Source organism: Geotrypetes seraphini, chromosome 5 (assembly GCF_902459505.1).
Source record: "Geotrypetes seraphini chromosome 5, aGeoSer1.1, whole genome shotgun sequence".
Lineage (NCBI taxonomy): Eukaryota > Metazoa > Chordata > Amphibia > Gymnophiona > Dermophiidae > Geotrypetes > Geotrypetes seraphini.
Window position 1 is genome coordinate 227352076 of NC_047088.1, and position 22206 is coordinate 227374281.

Here is a 22206-nt window from a genome sequence, read left to right on the forward strand (position 1 = left end):
TTTCACAGATGGAAAAGTCAGAAGGGCCTTAGCACTTTGGGAGAATTTTAAAGATGTAAAACAAAATAATTCTGTTAGATAGGAAGGAGCATCCCCAGCTAAGACTTTATAATACAGACAACCCAACTTGAAAATGATCCACATCTCCACCGGTAACCAATGCAATTCCTTATAGAATTGAGACACAGAATCATATTTTTTCAGACCATAAATCAATCTCACTGCAGAGTCGATGGAAATGATGTTTATCAGAATAATGCACAAAACATGATCCAAACTAACACTCAAAGAGCATTTACAGTCTCAGTTTACAACATGTTGTATTTGCTCTCTAACACTGGAAATGGACTATTTAGAAAAGTCAGTGAATTAAGAATCTAGGGAGCTCAATTAGGCATGTGAATTCCACTAGGACTCGTATGGAAAATGATTGTGAAATATTCCTTGAAAATATGCTCTGTTTATATCTGCAAAATGTTAATTTCCAGAAAGCTAAAGTTCTTTCAGTTTGACTTCCTGACCTCCTTTTATTTGGGATATCTCACTTGGGTCAAAGACAATTTCCTGACAGCACAAACAACCACCACATGAACTTTCTCTTAAGTCACTTATTTATCAAATACCATGATAATACCTATTAGTTTGGTCAATGCACTTCTAAAGTAGTACAAAAATTTACTAATTAGTTCTAAGAGATCCAGCTTCTGAAGTGACATGCTTGCTGTCCACGATTATTGTATATAGCAGTTTCTACATATAACTGACTTGATATTTAGGTCAAAATTCTAGAACAAAAGTCGGGGGGGGGGGTCTTTTATTTAAAAGTGTGCTATATTTTTGCACTTAACATGCCTTAATGGCAAAAATGAAAGCACGCCAAGTGCAAAAACCTGTGAGCTAATTATTGCAGGTATGTTTAGCATGTTCTCAGCAATCACTGTACTGAAGATTTAATTAGCACTCACAAACTTTGTCTGAATTAGTGCTAACTAGAGAATGACACTGTGACAAAATTTGTCACCTTTCCCATGAATAACCACAAGAAACCATCTCCATGTCATTCTTTAAGGACAGAGGGAAGAATCAGAGTATGAATGGGCACAGCCACTGACCCTCAAGCCTTGCATTGAAGAATGCTGATGTAGAAGGACTGAGCTAGAGATAGACACTAAAGAATGACACGGGATGGTTAGAACATAAGACCATAAGCATTGTCGTACTAGGACAGACTGAAGGTCCATCAAGCCCAGTATCCTATTTCCAGCAGTGGCCAACCCAGGTCCCAAGTACTTGGCAAAAATCCAAAGAGCATTTCAGAGCAGAGATTGTGATGTCATAATGCCTCATTCCACCAATGCCTAAGAGCCAACCTCATCAGTGATGTCACAATGGCTTCATTATCCTAGACTTGGCTCAAATAAGAATCAGTATGAATGGGCACATCCACTCACCTTCAAGCCTTGCATTGAAGAATTCTGGTGTAGAAGGATTGAAGTTGAGATAGGCACTCAAGAATGACATGGGATTGTTTCCTGCAGTTATCCACGGGGTAGGAATGGTGATGAATTCTGTCATCGTGTCATTCTCTAGTGCTAACAGCAAAAGTTTCAGCATGGGCTAAGTACCATGTGCTAACTATTATGAAGCCCCTGCCCATTCTCTGCCTATTTTCCATCTCTATGACAGCATGTGGTTTTACATGTGAATTTGCAAGCACTAACCAGCATGACACTCCACTAATAGATGGTGCACTCATTTGATAACAGCTTTACATACCGTAGGGTTTGATGCTTGGACTCATGCTCTTCAACATATTTATAAACGATGTGGAAATTGGTACGATGAGTGAGGTGATTAAATTTGCAGATGATACTAAGTTATTCAGAGTAATGAAGACGCAGGAGAATTGCGAAGATCTGCAATGTGACATAAACACGCTTGAGAAATGGGACACAACATGGCAAATGAGGTTCAACGTGGATAAGTGTAAGGTAATGCATGTTGGTAACAAAAATCTTATACATAAATACAGGATGTCTGGGGTGTTACTTGGAGAGACCCCCCAGGAAAGAGACTTGGGAGTGCTGGTCGACAGGTAGAGGAAGCCATCCACGCAATGCACAGCAGTGGCAAAAAGGGTGAATAGGATGATAGGAATGATTAAAAAGGGGATCACAAATGGATCTGAGAAAGTTATCATGCCACTGTACCGGGCCATGGTATGCCCTCACCTGAAATACTGCGTCCAGCACTGGTCACCGTACATGAAGAAGGACACGGTACTACTCAAAAGGGAAGAGTGGCTAAAATGATTAAGGGACTGGAGGAGTTGCCGTACAGTGAGAGACTAGAGAAACTGGGCCTCTTCTCCCTTGAAAAGAGGAGACTGAGAGGGGACATAATCGAAACATTCAAGATACTGAAAGGATTAGGCTTAGTAGATAAAGACAGGTTGTTCACCCTCTCCAAGGTAGGGAGAACGAGAGGGCACTCTCTGAAGTTAAAAGGGGATACCTGGAACGCTCTTCCGGAGGCTTTTATAGGGGAAAATATCCTCCAGGGATTCAAGACAAAGTTAGACAAGTTCCTGCTGAACGGGAATGTATGTAGGTAGGGCTGGTCTCAGTTAGGGCACTGGTCTTTGACCTAGGGGCCACCGCGGGAGCGGACTGCTGGGCACAATGGACCACTGGTGTGACCCAGCAGCGGCAATTCTTATGTCCATAAAATGAGAGAAAATGCTAAAGCCATGCATTGTTTTCTAATCTTTCTTTGTCTTTGTTCCTCTCTCTCTCATGTAGTCATCTATCTTCTCTTTTTTATATTTGTTCTTTCCCATCCTATATTAAAATGCATATGTTTTAATTAATATGCCTTTTATTTCTTTCTGGGTAGAGAACAATCTTTGTATAGTGGATGTGGCTTTTCATACACATTCCATAGATACATATGACTGTTTTTCATCCATTACCAGCCTTGACAGATTACTTGGCACTTATTCTATAAAAATCCTGGATGTCTCCTGCAAAATACGCATATGTCTACCAGGCATAAATGTATCTGACTCATTGTGTTTTAATTATTGGACTTTAATTGCATATGTAATTGCCAAGATTTCTGGGCAAGTATAGTTTTTAAAAGATATAAAATAGGCCTATAACAGATGTAACAAATCTATACCTAAAACATAAATGGTCAAAATATTCCAAGTGATATCAAGCTGGATCCAATGTGCTAATGAGTTATTAGATTTGGGGGGGTAATTCTATAACATAGGTACTGACTTTTATTGGTCCATAATAGGGGTCTTAGTCTGAAAAGTGGTCAAGCAGGACGGTGGTCAGGAAACTGGGGAATGGTTTTAAAAAACAATAGGCGAAATATGTAGGCTATTACTTCCCTGGCTCTAAGACCACTAAGTTAAGGTTGACATTTATATAAGCACATTTGAAAGTTAAGTAAAATATTAATAATAAGAAAAGTCCAATAGATAGAAAGAACAAATGATGAGTGGACACATAAAGCTTAATTCTTGAGCTTTAAGTGGTGTCGCTGAGGTTCTGGTGAAAAATTAGCACTGGGGGGGGGGGAATATAGATTGTGACTACTATAGAGCCTCAAGTATAAATAGTTGTGCCTGAAGTAAAGACATTATGGGGGTAAGTCACTGTAGGTCACCTAAATTTAGATGATGCATGCTAAGCACAAAGGCCCTGATTCTATAAAGTCCACTTAAAGTTAGATGCTGATATTGGTGTTAATTCTATAAAATGTAGATGCCCATTATAGAAACACGCTTAGCATCAGCTGTGCAGGCTTAGGTAATGCTTAGCATCTTAACATTTAGGCCCATCATATTTATGCCAAGGTTTTCTTTGCCTAAAGTTAGGCTTTGATATTGGAGCCTAACAATACCTACCATGTTTTTCAGACCATAAGACGCACCAGCCTATAAGACACACCCACCTGAAGAGGAGGAAAAACCAAGAAAAAAAATTGGTTCAGAATTTTTCTTCTTTGTTTTTCCTACTTTACATGTAGGTGTGTCTGGTGGTCTAGTGCGTCTGGTGCTGGGAAGCCCAAAGTTGCCCAAAGCCCGAAGCTGCCCAAAGCCACCCAAAGCCCAAAGCCTCCCCCCCCCCCCCCAGCTACCTTTTTCAGTGGCGGTGGTCCAGCGTGGTCTCCTGGAGGGCTGCTTTTGTATTAGAAGAGCGACGCATAATGCAGGAATGTGACCTTTGCACTTCCTGTCTGGTCCCACGCTGCTCTGTGATTGGACTCTGGCTAACATGCTTGTACCTATCAGTTATGTATATACCTAGTTAAGCTAGCATTCTAGAAAGGAAAATAGGTGCTCGTTATAGAATTGTCCTGTGTATGTCTATGATAAAAATACTGAGTACCAAAGTCCCTAATTCTGAACCTCAAGAAAATGTAGTTCAAACTGAGGGGCCTATGAACTAAAAATAAATATATATACAAAGACCTGTTTAGAGTGCTAAAAAATTATACTGTATGTATTAATAGGCTAGAATTCATGCTATCTTGGTCTCACCAAACCTTAGCAGGTACACATTAAAATTTGAATGCACCCACATTTAAATTAGGTTGCATTGTATGCAAATTTGAATTTTCAACAGGTATATATATAATAGAATGGCATATTGATCTGCAAAACTATCATCCTCTTTTACAAAGCCACGCTAGCGGCTGCGCTGCGCTAACGGCCCCGCAGCCCAAAGAGATTTAAAGGGCTTCGGGGCTGTTGCCACTTGGCTTTGTAAAAGAGGCCATATGTTGCACATACTGCTAAGATCTTTTTTTTCCATATCTTTATTCATTCTTAAAACCAACACCAAGTGCAACATATTATCAAACAATGTACAAAATAAACAGCACTTAATTCCATCAACTGATAAAATTAATACATATCCCTTCCCCCCACCCACCCATCCTTTCATACAGTATAAAGATAAGCAAGAATAATACAAATGATCAAGACAAACAAATTACAATCAAATAATAAATTAAAGGCATATCCCCCCCCCCCATTCACCCCTCCTGGATGTGTATAATCAAAGGGCTAAAACCAATTATCAATCTTTACAAAATTTTGTCAATGGATCCCAAACCTCCTTGAATTTCTTATAATGTCCCAATTGTATTGAACTCATATATTCAAATTTATAAGTTTGGCACAAGGATTCCCACCAAAAACAGTTTAACCTGTCCCAATTTTTCCAATTTTTCAAAATAAGTTGTATGGCAACTCCCATCATGATGAAAAGTAATCTATTGTTATGTGAAGTTATTGGACTCTTGGCCATCAATAGCGTACCAAACAGCACTGCGTCATACGTCAAAGCCAATGGAACTTCCAGTATGCTATTTTTTTGACCCCCAAATGGATTGCCAAAATTTAAGTATCAAGGGGCAAAAGAAGAGCAGATGATCCAGTATCCCAATATTGAGATGACAGTGCCAGCATCTATTTGACTTAGAACTATCTAATTTTTGTAATCTAACAGGGGTCCAAAAACTTCTATGCAGCAAAAAACCACAAGTTTGTCCCATAGATGCTGACGCTGTACATCTCATCCTCCAAGTCCAAATTCTTGGCCATTGAGATGCAAAAATCTGCTGCTTAGTCTCAATGCTCCAAATGTCTCTAAGACTAGTTTTTGTTTTTTTGTTCAAAAATTCGGATATTAATTTATACCACTTGGCTGCCTAATGCCTCAGCAAATCTGTCTGGAAGTACAGACCCGGCAAGCTATACTGAGTTTTTAAGTTACATCAATCAGGGAACCCCCCTTCTGAATGGCCTGCTTCAACTGCAACCATTTATATACTTGAGACTTTGCAATGCCAAATGTTGACTTGCAAAACTATGGGCTCCTTTTACAAAGGTGCGCTAGCATTTTTAGCATACGCATCGAATTAGCGCGAGCTAGCCGAAAAACTACTGCCTGCTCAAGAGGAAGCGGTAGCGGCTAGCATTTTAGCGCGTGGTATTCTGTGCGTTAAGGCCCTAATGCACCTTTGTAAAAGGAGCCCTTTGTTGCACATACTGCTAAGATCTAAATGTTAATACTTATCTTGGAGCAGACGTTAACTTTTTAGCATGTATGCATACTTTGAAAATATCTATGCTAGACATAAGTGAAAGAGTCAATTGGAAGGGGGTACTTCATTTCCTCATTAGCCCTTCAATGTACTGAATAAGATCAGAATACCCATAACAAGACAAAATCTCTACCCAACATGGAGAGACACCCTGCCACTCCACCCCCACAATAAAATAAAGCCCTGTACATAGCTTTTAAGCCTCAAGCTTTCATCAAGCCATATACTCCCTAAAGGTAGACAGAGACCCATTTTTAAGAAACAACTTTAGACAGGCCCAGACCAGTACTGATGAAATGTTAGTCAGTCTCTCTTGTTTCTGCTGCTCATAAGCAGTAAGCTGTGAATGACTCCTGCAGCCACCACAAATGTAATGGCTTCAATAGCAGGGCCTAAGCAGGATAGTTAGACTCCTGTTGATTCAGAAAGAATGGACTTAACAGACTTTCTGGAGAATTCCTTGGAAGTAGTCACGGAAAGGATTACTCTCCTGGTGACATTTGCCTTAGAGCATGACAGAAACTTGGTTTTAGACTTTACTTCAGACACATGAATGATAAGTTCTTTGGTACGACAATCCGGATCTTTCCAGATATTGCTCAAGTGACACAAAAGAGGCGAAAATAATTCCTGTTGTATAAACCCAGAACTTTGGCTTTGGGCGCATCTTTCCTATTGAAATTTCTAGCCAAATGTTGTGCATCACTTCAGGGGAAAAGTTTTTTATTCTTCAAACCAAAGCAATTGTTGAAATTTATTTCGGCTAAGGAAGGGGGTGGAGTGGTGATTGGTCCGTTAGTTGCTCCGCCTTCCGGAAGGTCATCAAAGAGTTCTGTAGTCTGATTTGTGGGGGGAGTTGGTTCCAGAGATGGGGGATGAAGTGGCTGTAGGAGCGCTTGTGGGCGGTTTCTGACAGGAGGGACCTTCCTGGGAGGATGCATAGGCATTTCTCCATTTCAGAGTGGAGGAGGCGGGTGAGGGTGTACTGGATTAGCTTGGATCCTACATAGGCTGGGGTGGTGGCATAGATTCTTTTATGTGCTATTACCAGGGCCTTGAATGCACAGCATTGGTTGATCGGTAGCCAGTGCTCTGCGCGGAGGGCTGGGGAAATGGGGTCGTGAAGGGCATAGAGAAAGTAGACAGGGACAGATTCTTCAGACTGTGGGGAACCACAAGTACTAGGGGTCACTCGGAGAAATTGAAAGGAGACAGATTTAGAACAAATGCTAGGAAGTTCTTTTTTACCCAGAGGGTGATGGACACATGGAACGCACTTCCAGAGGTTGTGATAGGCCAGAGCACAGTACAGGAGTTCAAGGAAGGTTTAGATAGGTTCCTAAAGGATAAGGGATTTGAGGGGTACAGATAGAATCAGAGGTAGGTTATAGAAATGGTCAGGAACCACTTCACAGGTCATAGACCTGATGGGCCGCCACGGGAGCGGACCGCTGGGTGCGATGGACCTCTGGTCTGACCCAGTGGAGGCAACTTCTTATGTTCTTATGTTCTTAGTTGAGGTTGTGTAGGAGGCGGATTGCTGTGTTTTGTACATGCTGGAGGCATTTGAGATATTTTTTGGCCACTCCATTAAATAGGGAGTTACAGTAATCCACCCTGGAGAGAACATAGGCGTAGAGGAGTTGGGCTAGGTCAGGTTTGGAGATGTAAGGTTTGATCCTTCTCAGTTGGCGGAGGTAGTAGAAGGAAGTGGAGACTATTTGAGATATGTTGGTGGACAGGGACAAGTGGCCATCTAATGTTACTCCTAGGCTGCGTACCTGATCTGCTGCTGTTAGTGAAGTGGAATCCCATGATAGTGTTGGGGGGGTGTATTTGGTACTTTTTTCCTAATCCATAAAAAGTTCAGTCTTGGAGGTGTTCAGCTGTAGTTTGTTGTTTGTCATCCAGGTTTTCATGTCAAAGAGGCAGAGTTGGAGGTTGGCGATTTGGGATGATCGGTTTTCGCCTAGTGGGAGGATCAGCTGGATGTCATCGGCATAAGAATGTATTTTAATGTTGTACTTCTGGGCTATATCGAGGACAGGTCTGATGAAGAGGTTAAATAGGAGGGGGGATAGAAGGGCACCTTGGGGATCACCGTATTTGATAGGTTTGGGGGTCAGATTTTTGTGGACCTAGTAGGACTGTTTGGGTTCTTTGGTAAAGGAAGGAGGTGAACCACTGGAGGGCAGAGTCCTTGATTACGAGGTCAAATAGTCTGGATAAGAGGAGGTGGTAGTCGACAGTGTCAAAGGCAGCGCTGAGGTCAAGTAGGATCAGTAGGGCATCGTTGCCTGTCGAGTATCAACCAGCTGTCATCGATGATATCCAGGAGTACTGACTCTGTGCTGTGGCCTTTTCAGAAGCCAGATTGTGCGGGGAGACAGAGCTGCTTGTTCTTCTATGAAAGGGTGTAATTGGTGGAGCACTATTCATTCTAGTTGATTGGAGACAAATGGGAGGTTGGAGACTGGCTGGTAGTTGCCAGACTCGGAGTCGAGGGTGGGTTTTTTAATAATAGCCGAGGGTGGGTTTGATAATAGCCGACTTCCAGCTGAGTGGTACTGTCCTCATTGTGAGGGAGGAGTTAATGATGGGGAGGATGGATTCTGCCATGGCGTCTTCTGTGGATAATAGGAGGCTGGATGGGCAGGGGTCGAGGATGGTCGCGGAGGGCTTGAGTTCTTTCAGAGTTTAGAGACCTTCAGCATGAGTGGCTATGTGAAGTTGGGATAGAGTGGTAGAGGATGAAGTATTGGGGTTAGGTTGGGGGGTATGCTGGTGGGGGGGTTGGTTCTGGTGGTGGTATCAAGATTATTGTGGATGGTTTGTACCTTGACTGGAAGAAGTCCGAGAGAGTCTCACTATCAAGTTCAGTTGGATTGTTTTGTTTTTTTCCTTGGGCGTTGGTGAAAAGTTGGTTTGTAAGGTCGAACAGTTATTTGGAACTAGCTGGGACTTTCTTTAGGATGTGAGAGTAATAGGCTTTCTTTGCTTCTAGGATGGTGGCTTTGTAGGTGGTAGCTGTGTTTTCTCAGTGAGTTTTAGATTCTGAATTTGGGTGTTTGATCCAGTTTCTTTCTAATTTCCTCAGTAATATTTTTATGGATCGGAGGTCACTGGTATACCAGGAGGCCAGGTGTTTTGTTAGTGGTTATTCATGTTGTTTTTGTCTAAGTTAAGCTGTTGTAGAGGGACTGGATGTTGGAGTGCCAGGTGGAGGCTGCTAGGTCGATGGAGTGGGGATGTTGGGTGCAGGTTTTGTTTAGATTGCAAATGCCTGCGGCCATGACTGTAGGGTTGACTGAGTTAGGGATTTGACATTGGGTGGGGAGATAGGGCCTTTCAGCGGGGCTGGGGTAGTTTCAATTGTGAGTTGGAACTCAATGAGGTGGTAGTCTGACCATGGGACAGGTGTAGTAGTGCAGATTGTTTGTTGAGGTTCTGCAGTCAGGTCCCTATGGGTGAAGATTAAGTCTAAGGTGTTGCCTGCTGAGTGTGTGGGGGTGGTTACAGCTTGGTGGAATCCCAGGTCGGTGAGGGAGGAGAGGAATCTGTCACTCATTCCTGAGGTGTTGGGGTAGTCTGGGAAGTTGAAGTCTCCCAGGATGGTCACATGTTTGTGTGAGATGGATAGTTCGGTGATGAATTCGAGGAGGGACTCTGGGGCTTCTGCTGGGGAGTGGGGGGCTCTGTAAAGTAGGATGAGGGCAATTTTGTGTTTGTGGCCCATGGTGAAGGCTAGAGCCTCTAGGGTGGGGACGTTGATAGAGCTTATCAGTTTTGGTGTGGTGGAGGTCTTGATGATGGTGGCCACTCCGCCTCCTTTCCCAGTGGTGCGTGAGCAGGCTAGGGCCTGGTAGCCTGGAGGACACAATTTGCCTAGTGCTATCCCATTGTTGTCTTGGAGCCAGGTTTCGGTGACCATGAGGGCGTCCCAAGTGTTGTCACAGATGGGACTTAATTTGGGGGGGCTTGCATTTCCATGAATCATGCTTTATGGTCCTGCCTTGTTGAAGAATTGTGAATTCGATTGAACAATGGATAGAAGAGGGGATGTCAATATGTACTGCACGCATGCAACAGTATATCTTTTGTGTAAGTGTGTGTGCTTTTTTGCATAGTTGTTAAAAAGGCATTTTTTAATGGCTGCACAAAATATGTTAGTGCATCCCACAGTAAGTGGGCTTTAAAAAAGATAAGTGCAAGCTTTATCACATAGGCTCCTTAATCTGAAATGGTTTACATAGCCTAACTATATTATCCCAAGGTAATGCTTAAGCATGCGCTTATACGCTACACATACTGTATACTGCTATGTGTCAGGAAGCACAGTAGGTGACCTGATTTTCAGAAGGATTATCTCAGCTAGAAACAATGAGCAGCAACAAAACTGATCCAGGCATTTATATCCTCCAGTAGTTTACCAAAATAAATAGAAAATGAACAGGGGAGTCTACTTTCAAAGCAATAAATATGAAATTGCATGAAATCCCCTTCACCAGAGCCAGAATATATGTGTAAAAGACTTGTGCAAACGTTATATGTAATTTGAGGGAATGAGCAAAAACCATATTATTGTGCTGAATTACATCTGATGTATGCGTTTTTTCTGACTTAAACATTGCAATCCTGGGAGCTGTCAGTTCTTGATCTGATTTGGTCAAGAGCAATGCATTACTGCTAATGCAGGAGGTCTTGTCCCACAAGACTCCGGGGAGTTAGGTTTAACCTTCTCATACCGTATCTCTACTATCTAACCATTCTAAACGGCCTGTAGCATGTTACGAAACCATTTTTGAGGGTTTTCTTGAAAAGCTTAAATCTTTTGCAATAATTTTGCATCCAGGGTATCATCATCTAACAATTTTGCATGGCCTGTTGCAGAAGCAGAAGCAGGAAAATACGTAGAATATAGTGAGGATTCTTCCCTCCCCTCGCCACGAGAAGAACGATTTTAGTAAAACTAAACTTTTGGGCTACAATTCATGAAGCAGTTCAATTTTCTGTTTATGTACTAGATAAACTAAAATCCCATTAACAATGTCTTCCACCAAGGAATACTCACATACATTGTCTCAGATAAAATACTATAAATTTTCAAAAATGTTGCAAGCCAGATGGTTTATTTGCTGTAACAATTCTCCCAACAGAGAAATAGTTGCTGTAGTGTTCATCAGTTTCGTGAAATAGATTCCTTTGGCACCCACATTTTGGAGTCAAATGAGTGTAGCATGTGTAGATTTAAAGATGTAACTAGACAGAAATTGTATAGAAGTATATGTATAAAGCATCATAGACCTACTGTTCAAAGGCACTTTTCTGTAAAGCAGTGGCCATGAGCAGCCTAGCCTTGAATTTTTAGCAGTATTATCCAGACCAGTGGATAAAGGTGGGGGGGGGGGGGGCAGAGGGCAGACTGCCACAGGTGCCGGCGTGAGCAACTTCTCTGGCCGCTGCTCGCGCCAGCCTGGCTCCCTTCTGAAATTACTTCCAGGTTGCGAGGCCAGGAAGTGACTTCAGGGGGAAAGCTAACATCAGTGCTAGCAACAGGCCAGAGAAGCTGCTCGCGTTGGTGTAGATTTAAAAAAGTACATGGGGAAGGGAGGGTGCAAGTGTGACATGGGGGGCAGAGAAAGAGAGGGGGTGGTGGAAGTGGCAGGATGGAAGGTAGAGAGGAGGGCATGGTGAAGGGGCCGCCCTAGCTGCCTTCTAGCCTCACTATGCCACCGATACAGACAGTGCCATTGAAAATTTTTACTGACAACCCCAGCACTATCCCTATACCCCCTTCTTCTATAATGCTAGTGGCTAAATGTAATTGCAATTTGTATGCTAAGTTTCTATAATACTTATTTGTGTGAATATAACATTCACATTTGAAACATGGCACAGCAAGTTTAATGCAGGAGTCACATACCCCCAGATTATACAAACTTGTGCATTGAAATGTATGCCTAGCATGCAAATTTCTATTTGTGGCTTTCAAGTTTATTAAAATTTGTTAACCCGCTTATCACATTTCTAAACAGCGTACATATTAAAAAATCATGAAATCGGGGATTACAATTATACTTCAAAAAACTGTAAGGTAACATGACACTATCATACATGCAAGGTGAAACATAAAAGTCTAAATTGCAGAGGAAGAGAAATCATAAATCAAACGCATCTGAAAAAGGAAAGTTTTCAGATTAGATTTGAAGCGATCAAGGCCAGGATTCACTAACCTGCCCGATCGGGCCCAATCCGGGCCCGATCCAGGCAGCTCCGACAAATTCAGCAAACGCCAATATGCAGATGAGGGCGATCGGAGGTACGTCCCCATCTGCAGGCACGGATCGCTCTACAGCGATCCCCGTGCATGCGCAGACCATCTGTAGATGGTCTGAGCATGCACTGAACCTCTGGGCCATCGGAGGTTTTTTTTTTCCTTCTATTTTTTTAATGAAGGGGGATTTGCTTTTTAAACCACTGAGTACAGCCAGGGAACCTGAAAAGTGCTGGACCTCAAGGCCGGCATAGTTTTTTAAAATAGGCAATCGAGGAACTTTTTGGAGCATGTGGTTTTAATCTGCTTAAGTCCGCAGGTTAAAACCATGGGCTTGCAGTGCGGGGAAGGGTGGGAGAGTCGGGGCAGGCAGGGAGGGTGTTCGGGTTCAGGGCTGGAAGGCAGGCGTGTTCGAGGCAGGCAGGCAGGCATGTTCAGGGCTGAGGGAGGCATTCAGAGCAGCAGGAGATCGGGGCTGACAGGGCAGAGAGCAGGGCTGCAGAAGGCAGGGCAATCACAAAGAAGTCCTCAGAAGTCGCTATTTTTGATCGACCAGCCCAGTTGGTTAGCAGGGTCTTGTTTAGTGAATTGCATCTCTGCCTACTTTGCATGCTGTTGCCCTCATTTGCATGCGCAGATCGGAGGATGGTCGGAGGACAGGTAAGTGAATCGGGCCGGGGTCACTAAGGGGTTGCAAACTGATCGGTACACGATCGGTTTAATTAGTGAATCTAGCCCCAAGTGAAGATTATTCTCGTCATACAGTAAGGGTAGTTATATGTGTCAATTTAATAATTGGCTGTTAATTGGAGTTAATTATTGGTTTTAATTGGTGTTAACTAGCTTTAATTGGCACCAATTAGCACTTAGTTGCTATTCTAGATGTTTGCTTAGGCATCATTAGGCATCCTAGAAGTAGGCGCCAGTATATTAGGCCAGGTTGTACTTGTTTGAGGTCAGAGGACACCTCAACTGAGACATCACTAGGGGCTAGATTCACTAAACTTACCGATCCTATAATGACGATCGCAAAATCAGTTTTACTGGTTTTGTGATCATTCCCCGACCTTGACTTGATTCACTAAACAGCTGCCTGATCAATCTCCTATCTGATCCGATTCAACCCATGCAAATTAGTAAAACCCCATGCAATATAGCCAAGCGATTGATTCATTAACAATTGCTTGGCTATTTTGAATCAGGTTTTACTATCCTAAAACACGACTGCTGCAGACCTGTCGATAACTGTGTTACCGACATGTCTGAACATAAGAACATAAGCAGTGCCTCTGCTGGGTCAGACCAGAGGTCCATCGTGCCCAGCAGTCCGCTCACGCTGCGGCCCATCAGGTCCAGGACCTGTATAGTAATCTTCTATCTATATCTTTCTATCTTCTTTTCCTTCAGGAAGTTATCTAATCCCTTCTTGAACCCCAATACCATACACTGTCCTATTACTCCCTCTGGAAGCACATTCCAGGTGTCCACCACCCTTTGGGTGAAGAAGAACTTCCTAGCATTGGTTCTGAATCTGTCCTCTCTTAATTTTTCCAAATGCCCTCTCGTTCTTGTATTTATCGAAAGTTTGAAGAATCTGTCCCTCTCCACTTTCTCTATGCCCTTCATGATCTTGTAATTCTCTATCATGTCCCCTCTAAGTCTCCTCTTTTCTAGGGAAAAGAGCCCAATTTCTCTAATCTTTCAGCATATGAAAGGTTTTCCATACCTTTTATCAAATGTGTCGCTCTTTTTTGAACCCTCTCGAGTATCACCATATCCTTCTTAAGGTATGGCGACCAATATTGGATGCAGTACTCTAGATGTGGGTGCACCATTGCCCGATACAATGGCAGGATAACTTCTTTCGTTCTGGTTGTAATACCTTTCTTGATAGTACCTGGGTTTTTTTTTTTTTTTTTTAATGGCACTGATATTTTGCATGTATTACACATGTAAAATATCTTGCCAATAAAAAAAAAGAAAAAAAGCCTCCCACCCCCCCTGACAGTACCCCCCCAACCCCCAAAAAATTGCAGGAGCGATGCCACTGCCACCGCAGCCATAAAACAGATACCGCCATCACCATCCTCCTGGCCCGGCCCACGCCACCACTGATACCTTTACATATGGCAGGAGGGATGCCCACTCCCTCTTGCCATTGGGATGCCCACCCCCACCATTAGGACAACCACCGACCTGGCCCACACCCTCCCAGTCTGGCCCACACCCCCTGGTATCTTTAGTCAGAAACAGGATTCCCATCCTGCTCCTCTGACCAGCTCCTGCATAATATCGGCCTTAGGCCCCGCCCCAGTGCATCATATGATACACAGGGAGGGACCTAAGGCCCTGATTGGCTCAGGCACCTTGGGCTTCTCCCTTGGGAGGGGCTTGATTCACCTGAGCCAATCAGGAACTTCCTTAGGGTTGAGCCTAAGGAAGTCCCTGATTGGCCATTACTTAGGCACTGACCTGGTCTGCACTACTTTTATCATCTAGCCAGTTCCAAACAGCCCTTAGGGACAATGTACTTAAACCCAAATCTCATGAGGCACAAAACTCAAATCTGTGCACTGAGTCATAGAGCTGGCTTTAGCATAGATTATATTATATAGCCACGGTATAATATATTTTGTGCATTTCCCATATGTATTTGAACTGATATTCATAAATTACAGTATATGTTAACTGGCAGTTAGCAAATGTATAGCTTCTCTATCCATAGGTTTTTAAACCTTATAAGGATGGTATCAGCTGAAAATATTTCTGAATGACCAGATTAGAGCATAAGAACAAAAGAATAGCTGAACTGGGTCAGATCAATGGTCCTTCTAACCCAATATCCTGTTTCCACAGTGGCCAAACCAGGTCAACAATCCATAAACCAATCCCAAGGCTTCCCTCAAGTCTGTATCAATAGCAAACTATGAACTTTTCCTCCAGGAATTTGTCCAAACCTTTTATAAACCCCATGTTAACAGCTGTTACCACATCCACTATCAATGAGTTCCAGAGCTTAACCATTCTTTGTGTGAAAAAATATTTCCTCCTATTAGCTTTAAATGTTTTTCCATGTAACTTCATTATGATGCCACGACAGGAGTGAATGGGAATCGTTCCTGTCCCCAACGTCCTAGGGATCTTTAAAGTGATTGAGAGTCTCATGCTCCTGACTTTATTCTAATTTGATATAGACAGTGTCTAACGAGGCAGAGTTTCCTCAGTGAGGCTATTTTTTCTACTTATTTACCAAATCAAGACTAAGGGAAGTAGATATTAGGGGGATCCTAGACCACAAGGGACTTGAGATCCTTCTATGGGAGACTAGATAGAGCCTGTATATCCTTATTTAAGCTCTGGGGCCAATCTGGATCAAAGCATCGGGACAGATCTCAGGGTGCCTAAGGTTTTGAGGCTCCCAGAGGCACCAGGGAGCTTCATATATGTGACTAATCACCTTCAAATTAGACACTACAATGCAAAAGGACTGAAGTTTCTAATAATGGCAACATGTTAAAATAGATGAAATATACTTATAGATGAAGAAGATTAACCAGGAGTTCAAATGGGTATTAATTCATAAAAAATGTTAATGGATTAGCACCCAAAGCTTCTAGAAACAATAGCATGCACTCAAATATCATCTTGTATAACAATGAGAGAGATTTTACTTGAACAGCTAGAACATAAATATTGGGTGGTCAAAGATTTGTCAGTAAGACATCTGTACCCTATAGCTATTTTGCTATAGTTATATCATGTATATAATATCAAACAGAAGTTATTTTCTCTGTTTCACTGATTGAACTCTGGTTCTTCTAGGTTTTATTTACTAGTTTCTCCCTATTTTAAGTAACCCCAACTGGTTCACGTATTTAAAAAAATAGAACATAATTGCCTAATCTACAATCAGGAGGATGTCTGTACCTCTCTTGGATGAATAATGTCATTCCATAATCTGACCAATTAGATATGCTCATGTAAATTGACTTGTATATTCCATTGGAATCTGGCTAAATGATCTTTCAGCTGTGTTTGACCTTGACAGGTCTGAGAAGAAGTTCTGAATGCATTCCTGAATCTGAGTCTCTCGCAGTGCTGTTGTAATTTTATCAGTTTTCTGACTCACAACTGTAAAATATATCAAAGTGATTTTCCATGGTAGATAAAGAAACTGTAATTCATTTCTTTATAACCAAATATATGTATAACTACCAAGCATAAGATGACCTGACTGTGACCCATCGTGGATATAGTTCAAATTAGGTTGACCTGGCTCCTGTCTGAGTCAATTCCAATTCATCAGGTGTTCCTTGGTCAATATTTTTGATACAAATATGTTTTTATTTGTTTAATTACAGTGGGGCACAGTAGAAAATGTTTAAATGATATTAGAAGCTTCCCCACCTAATTTTTATAGCAACCCAACACCATACAAATATACAATAAATGTTGCTATCCACTATAATAAAACCCTTAGCGCGCATGTGCACTTCAAGCTCCATGCGTCGTGATCTGTTGTGCCGTGGCACTGCATGCGCAGTAAAAGGAGCCTTTGGTGATTTGCGACGCATGCGGCGGTTTCCCCAGCTGAACACGGAGACATCAGATAAGAACAGGGAAGGGGTGCTGCTGGACGGGGGGGGGAAGTAAAAGTAAGGGAGAAGGGCTACTGCTGGACAGAGGGAGAGACAGAAAGAAAGACAGACAGAAAGAAATACCTAAGTCTACACATCTAGCACCCGTTAATGTAACGGGCTAAAAAACTAGTTTTAAATAATCCTTATCCATTCTGCCCAGCAACATCAAACTTGGGCAACACTGCAGTAGATTATGTGGCATTTCTAGTGTGCTCTTCAGAGCATCATTCCAAAAGCATGTAAGTTAATGTTAACGATGAAAGAAGAAAAAAATATTATGTAATTAGTACTTGTGTGTGGAAATAAATATGAGTATGATTTATGTTTGGTCTTAATTGTGTAGTTTGTACTTTTAAAATTTTTATTGCATGTGTGTTTATGTAAACAGGCCCTCTTTTACAAAGGTGCGCTCACGCGTTTTAGCACGGATTTAGCGCATGCTAAATCAACGCATGCACTAACCGCTAACGCGTCCATAGGATAACATGCACACATTAGCATTTAGCGCGCACTAAAAAGCTTAGCGCGCCTTTGTTAGTATTTCTTAGACAGAGTATAAATTTTTAAAATTAAATAAAGATTTGGAAATCTATATATATAAAATCGGAGGTATGTATGTGTGTATGTGTGTGTGTATGTGTGTATGTGCCGCGATCACGCAAAAACGGCTTGACCGATTTGAACAAAACTTGGTATGCAGATTCCTCACTACCTGGGATGATATGTTCTGGGGGTCTCGCGGCCCACCTGCACACGTGGGCGGAGCTACAAACAGAAAATCAGATTTTACCCATTCAAGTCATTGGAAAAAATGTACAAAGCTGTGGGACCGATTTGAACGAAACTTGGTATGCAGATCCCTCACTACCTGGGGTGATATGATCTGGGGTCTCGCAGCCCACCTGCACACGTGGGCGGAGCTACAAATAGAAAATCGGATTTCACCCATTCATGTCAATGGAAAAAATGTAAAAAGCTGTGGGACCGATTTGAATGAAAATTGGTATGCAGATCCCTCACTACCGGGGGTGATATGTTCTGGGGGTCTCGCGGCCCACATGCACACGTGGGCGGAGCTACAAACAGAAAATCAGATTTCACCCATTCAAGTCAATGGAAAAAATGTAAAAAGCTGTGGGACCGATTTGAACGAAAATTGGTATGCAGATCCCTCACTACCGGGGGTGATATGTTCTGGTGGTCTCGCGACCCACCTGCTCACGTGGGCGGAGCTACAAACAGAAAATCAGATTTCACCCATTCAAGTCAATGGAAAAAATGTAAGAAGCTGTGGGACCGATTTGAACGAAATTTGGTATGCAGATCCCTCACTACCTGGGGTGATATGTTCTGGGGGTCTCGCGGCCCACCTGCACACGTGGGCGGAGCTACAAACAGAAAATCATATTTCACCCATTCAAGTCAATGGAAAAAATGTAAAAACTGTGGGACCGCTTTGAACGTAAATTGGTATGCAGATCCCTCACTACCTGGGGTGCTATGTTCTGGGGGTCTCGCGGCCCACCTGCACATGTGGGCGGAGCTACAAATAGAAAATCAGATTTCACCCATTCAAGTCATTGGAAAAAATGTACAAAGCTGTGGGACCGATTTGAACGAAACTTGGTATGCAGATCCCTCACTACCTGGGGTGATATGTTCTGGGGGTCTTGCGGCCCACCTGCACACGTGGGAAGGGTGGGTTCACCCAAGAATGTATATGTTCTTGCTCCTGGAGGTGAAACTAAAAATGTTGTTTATAATCAATTTTTGTGTTAGTTGAATTGTATTCATTTTGTCAAATATTTCACATTATACTTTGAATATTTTACTTTTTATAAAGCTGTAACAAAATTATTTCATTCACCACTATAAAGTATCTTTATTTAAATCCATTTACAGTGTTATTGCTATAATTAAATACCCGTGCAACGACGGGGCATCAGCTAGTGGCTTATATAAGTGGTTATTTGCGTCAATGAAAGGGGGCAAAGAGGGAAATACAAGTGACTTACATAGCTGTTTGGGTTTGGGAATGAACAGAAAGTGGCAGAATATGCTATATAGAATGAGAAAGAATAGGTCAGGCTTTATATGCCATGATTCACTGATTAATGGAAAACCAATGAAAAGAGGCAGGACAGGAGTGTGGTAGGGAACATGATAGGATTCTTGTCACATAATCAGAATCAGAGTCAGGTTAGGACAGACACAGATTTCAAAGTGTCTGATAGGTAAAATGGTTTACAATTAGTTCAGGTTGCACTGCATACTATCCTTCTCTTCTGCCTTGCCAAACACATACAACTCTACGACAACTAGGTCAGAAACGATAAGAATTTAATTTTCAATTGCTCACCAATCCCAAACATTGACTGTATCCTTACACTGGAAATAATATAAAGCTACTTAGTTACTTCAGTAGATAAAAGAGAGGAAACCACATTTCAAGTCTTTTCAAAATACTTACATTTTAAACTTTTTCAAAGTGCTGAATATTTGCTAAATGTTTTATAACACTGTCATTCGCACTATTTTATCATAACTCCCATCCCACAATAATGACACCAATCACTTAGTGGCAAGAATTGGGCCACAGCTTTATTCATCTTTTCTCAACACTTCCATAAATCCATCGGTGATAACAAACATGAAAAAACAGTGTAGCATAACAATAATCACAACCCCCTTCACAAAAATGTCCCCAATCCCAATTCACCATCCCAGCAAGGCTCGCAGTGCCACAGAGCCCTGCCGCTACCCATGGCGGTGTTGCTCATGATCAGCTTGAAAAAAACCAGATCCCCCATTCTTTCCATAGCTACACTGATCCAAAACTTGCCCCCAAAACATCATATTTCTGCCAATAAAACTGTGACCACCCATACCACCCTCCAAAACCAAAACCCCAACCCCCCAAATGCCCAACCCAAAAAGAGAAGGGGAGGGGAGAGAAACAGCTTTCCCCTCAAACCTTCACCCTTCCAACCTCCCTCCCAAACCAAAAATACCACGATCCCACCAAAATCACCCCCTATTTCCCCAATCCTCACAAAACTTCTACCAATCCTCTCTCTCTTCTCCACACGCAAAGCCCACCTACCTCCTCATTAACCCACCAATCCTGTAAAGCCCACCACCTCCTTTACCAATCCTAGACCTTTTCTCCTCCCCTGCCAATTCCACAACCCTTCCTCACTAAAATAAATTAACCCTTACCCTTCCTACCCTATCAAACTTACTGGCTCAGCCAGTGTTATGTGCCTCCAGTCAAAACTGGGAGCATACTTATCCGAATGAAATAATGAGAAAGATGATAGCAACTGTGGCTGAAAAAGCATAAAGTTACATTGTTTTTACTGAAGTGTTAATAACAGGACAATACCTCTCTGCCCAAGTGTCCAAAAACGTTATCCTCAATTATGTAACACGGGCACGTTACTGATATCTGTTAACTGTTAGAGCAGCTGTGGTTTTTTTGCTTTTCTGCACCGTTCAGGAGAAGAAATAGTTCCAGCTTCCCTTTTTTTTGTTGTTGTTGCAAAATCTGAGCTGAACAGGTGTGTGCAATCATGAACCACAGTGATAAACCCAAACTGTTGTTCTTCAAGAAGCTGAGCCTCCTTCAGTGACACATTCAGGTTGCACAACCTTGTTTTTTCACTGCTCTCGGTGATGATTCACTATCCTCACAGAGGTAAAATGCAATTACCATAAAATACTCCCCTTCTTGTAATGGTCTGGCCTGTTCCTCTTTTTAAAAGCATCTCTTTTGGACAACACCTTTTTCGCATGCTGCTCTATTTTACCTTTTGTTTGTGTCAGAATGAACTATAAATTCTTTTTTTCTCACAAAACATTAGCAAAAGCTGCCATTTTCCTTATTTTCACCATTAAGAAGACTGCCCAAATGAGAAAATATTATACCTAAAATATCAAACGATTAGAATTTTATGAAAAATTATGGGCTCTTAGTAGGTGTATCAAGAACAACAGCATAGACCTGTAAAAACGGTTCACAGACAAAATTGCGCGAGACAACTGAGCGCAAGGTTGATGGCGCACCGAAGAAAAGCACTATTTTAAAGGGTTCCGACGGGGGGTGTTGGTGGAGAACCCCCCCTATTTTACTTACTGGCGTTGTGGGGGGTTTGGGGGGTTGTAACCCCCCTCATTATACTTGAAACCAAACTTTTTGCCTGATTTTAGGGAAAAAGTTCAGTTTTAAGTATAATGTGGGGGGTTACAACCCTCCAAACCCCCCACAACAGCAGCGCAATGTCTGTTAAGTAAAGTGGGGGGTTCCCCCACACACACCCCCTGTCGGAGCCCTTTAAAATAGTGCTTTTCTTCGGCGCGCCGTCAACCTTGCGCTCAGTTGTCTGCGCTCAGTTGTCGGCGCGCCATTGTCTCGCGCGATTTAGTCCCGTCACCGTAAAAACGGGTATTTCAAAAAGTAATCCATGTCAGAATTAGGGTATCTGTGTGTGCTGCTGATTTGGTCATGCAACTTAATTGTTTAACAAGCCAGTCAGCACTGATAATTGCCAACTAACAAGCAATGATTGGTACTAATTAGAATCTTTGCGCGCAACTTTCGAAGCATATTCTATAAAGTGATGTGTGCAAATTCTACTATGTGGATTTCAAAAGGGAGAAGTCAGGAGAGGAGTATTAGAACAAGAAAGAAGGCAAGACAGAGGTCCAATGCAGCCAGGGGTAAACTTTATTCTATAAATATGACTATATATTGTTCCAATAAGGTTCCAGGTTTCGGCAGAAGGAACTGCCTTCTTCAGGGGACAAAACAACTGATTAAATTGTAACATGTTAGACTAAGAAAACTGTTTGAGTACCTGAATAAATGCATGTAAACCGTTCTGAGCTCCCTGGGAGAACGGTATAGAAAATTGAATAAATAAAAAATAAAATAAAAATAAAGAATAGAACCTTTATGGAGCCATGCAATCTGTTTTTGCACTAGAGCACAAATGTATAGTATACACATTGTTGTCTTTTATGAGCGAGCACAGATGCAACGTTTTTTTTTTCCCCTGAAGAAGGCAGCTGCTTTTGCCAAAACCCGGATCCTTGTTGGGACTATATATAGCCATATTTATACAATAAAGTTTACCCTGGTTGCATTGGACATCAACCAATCAATAT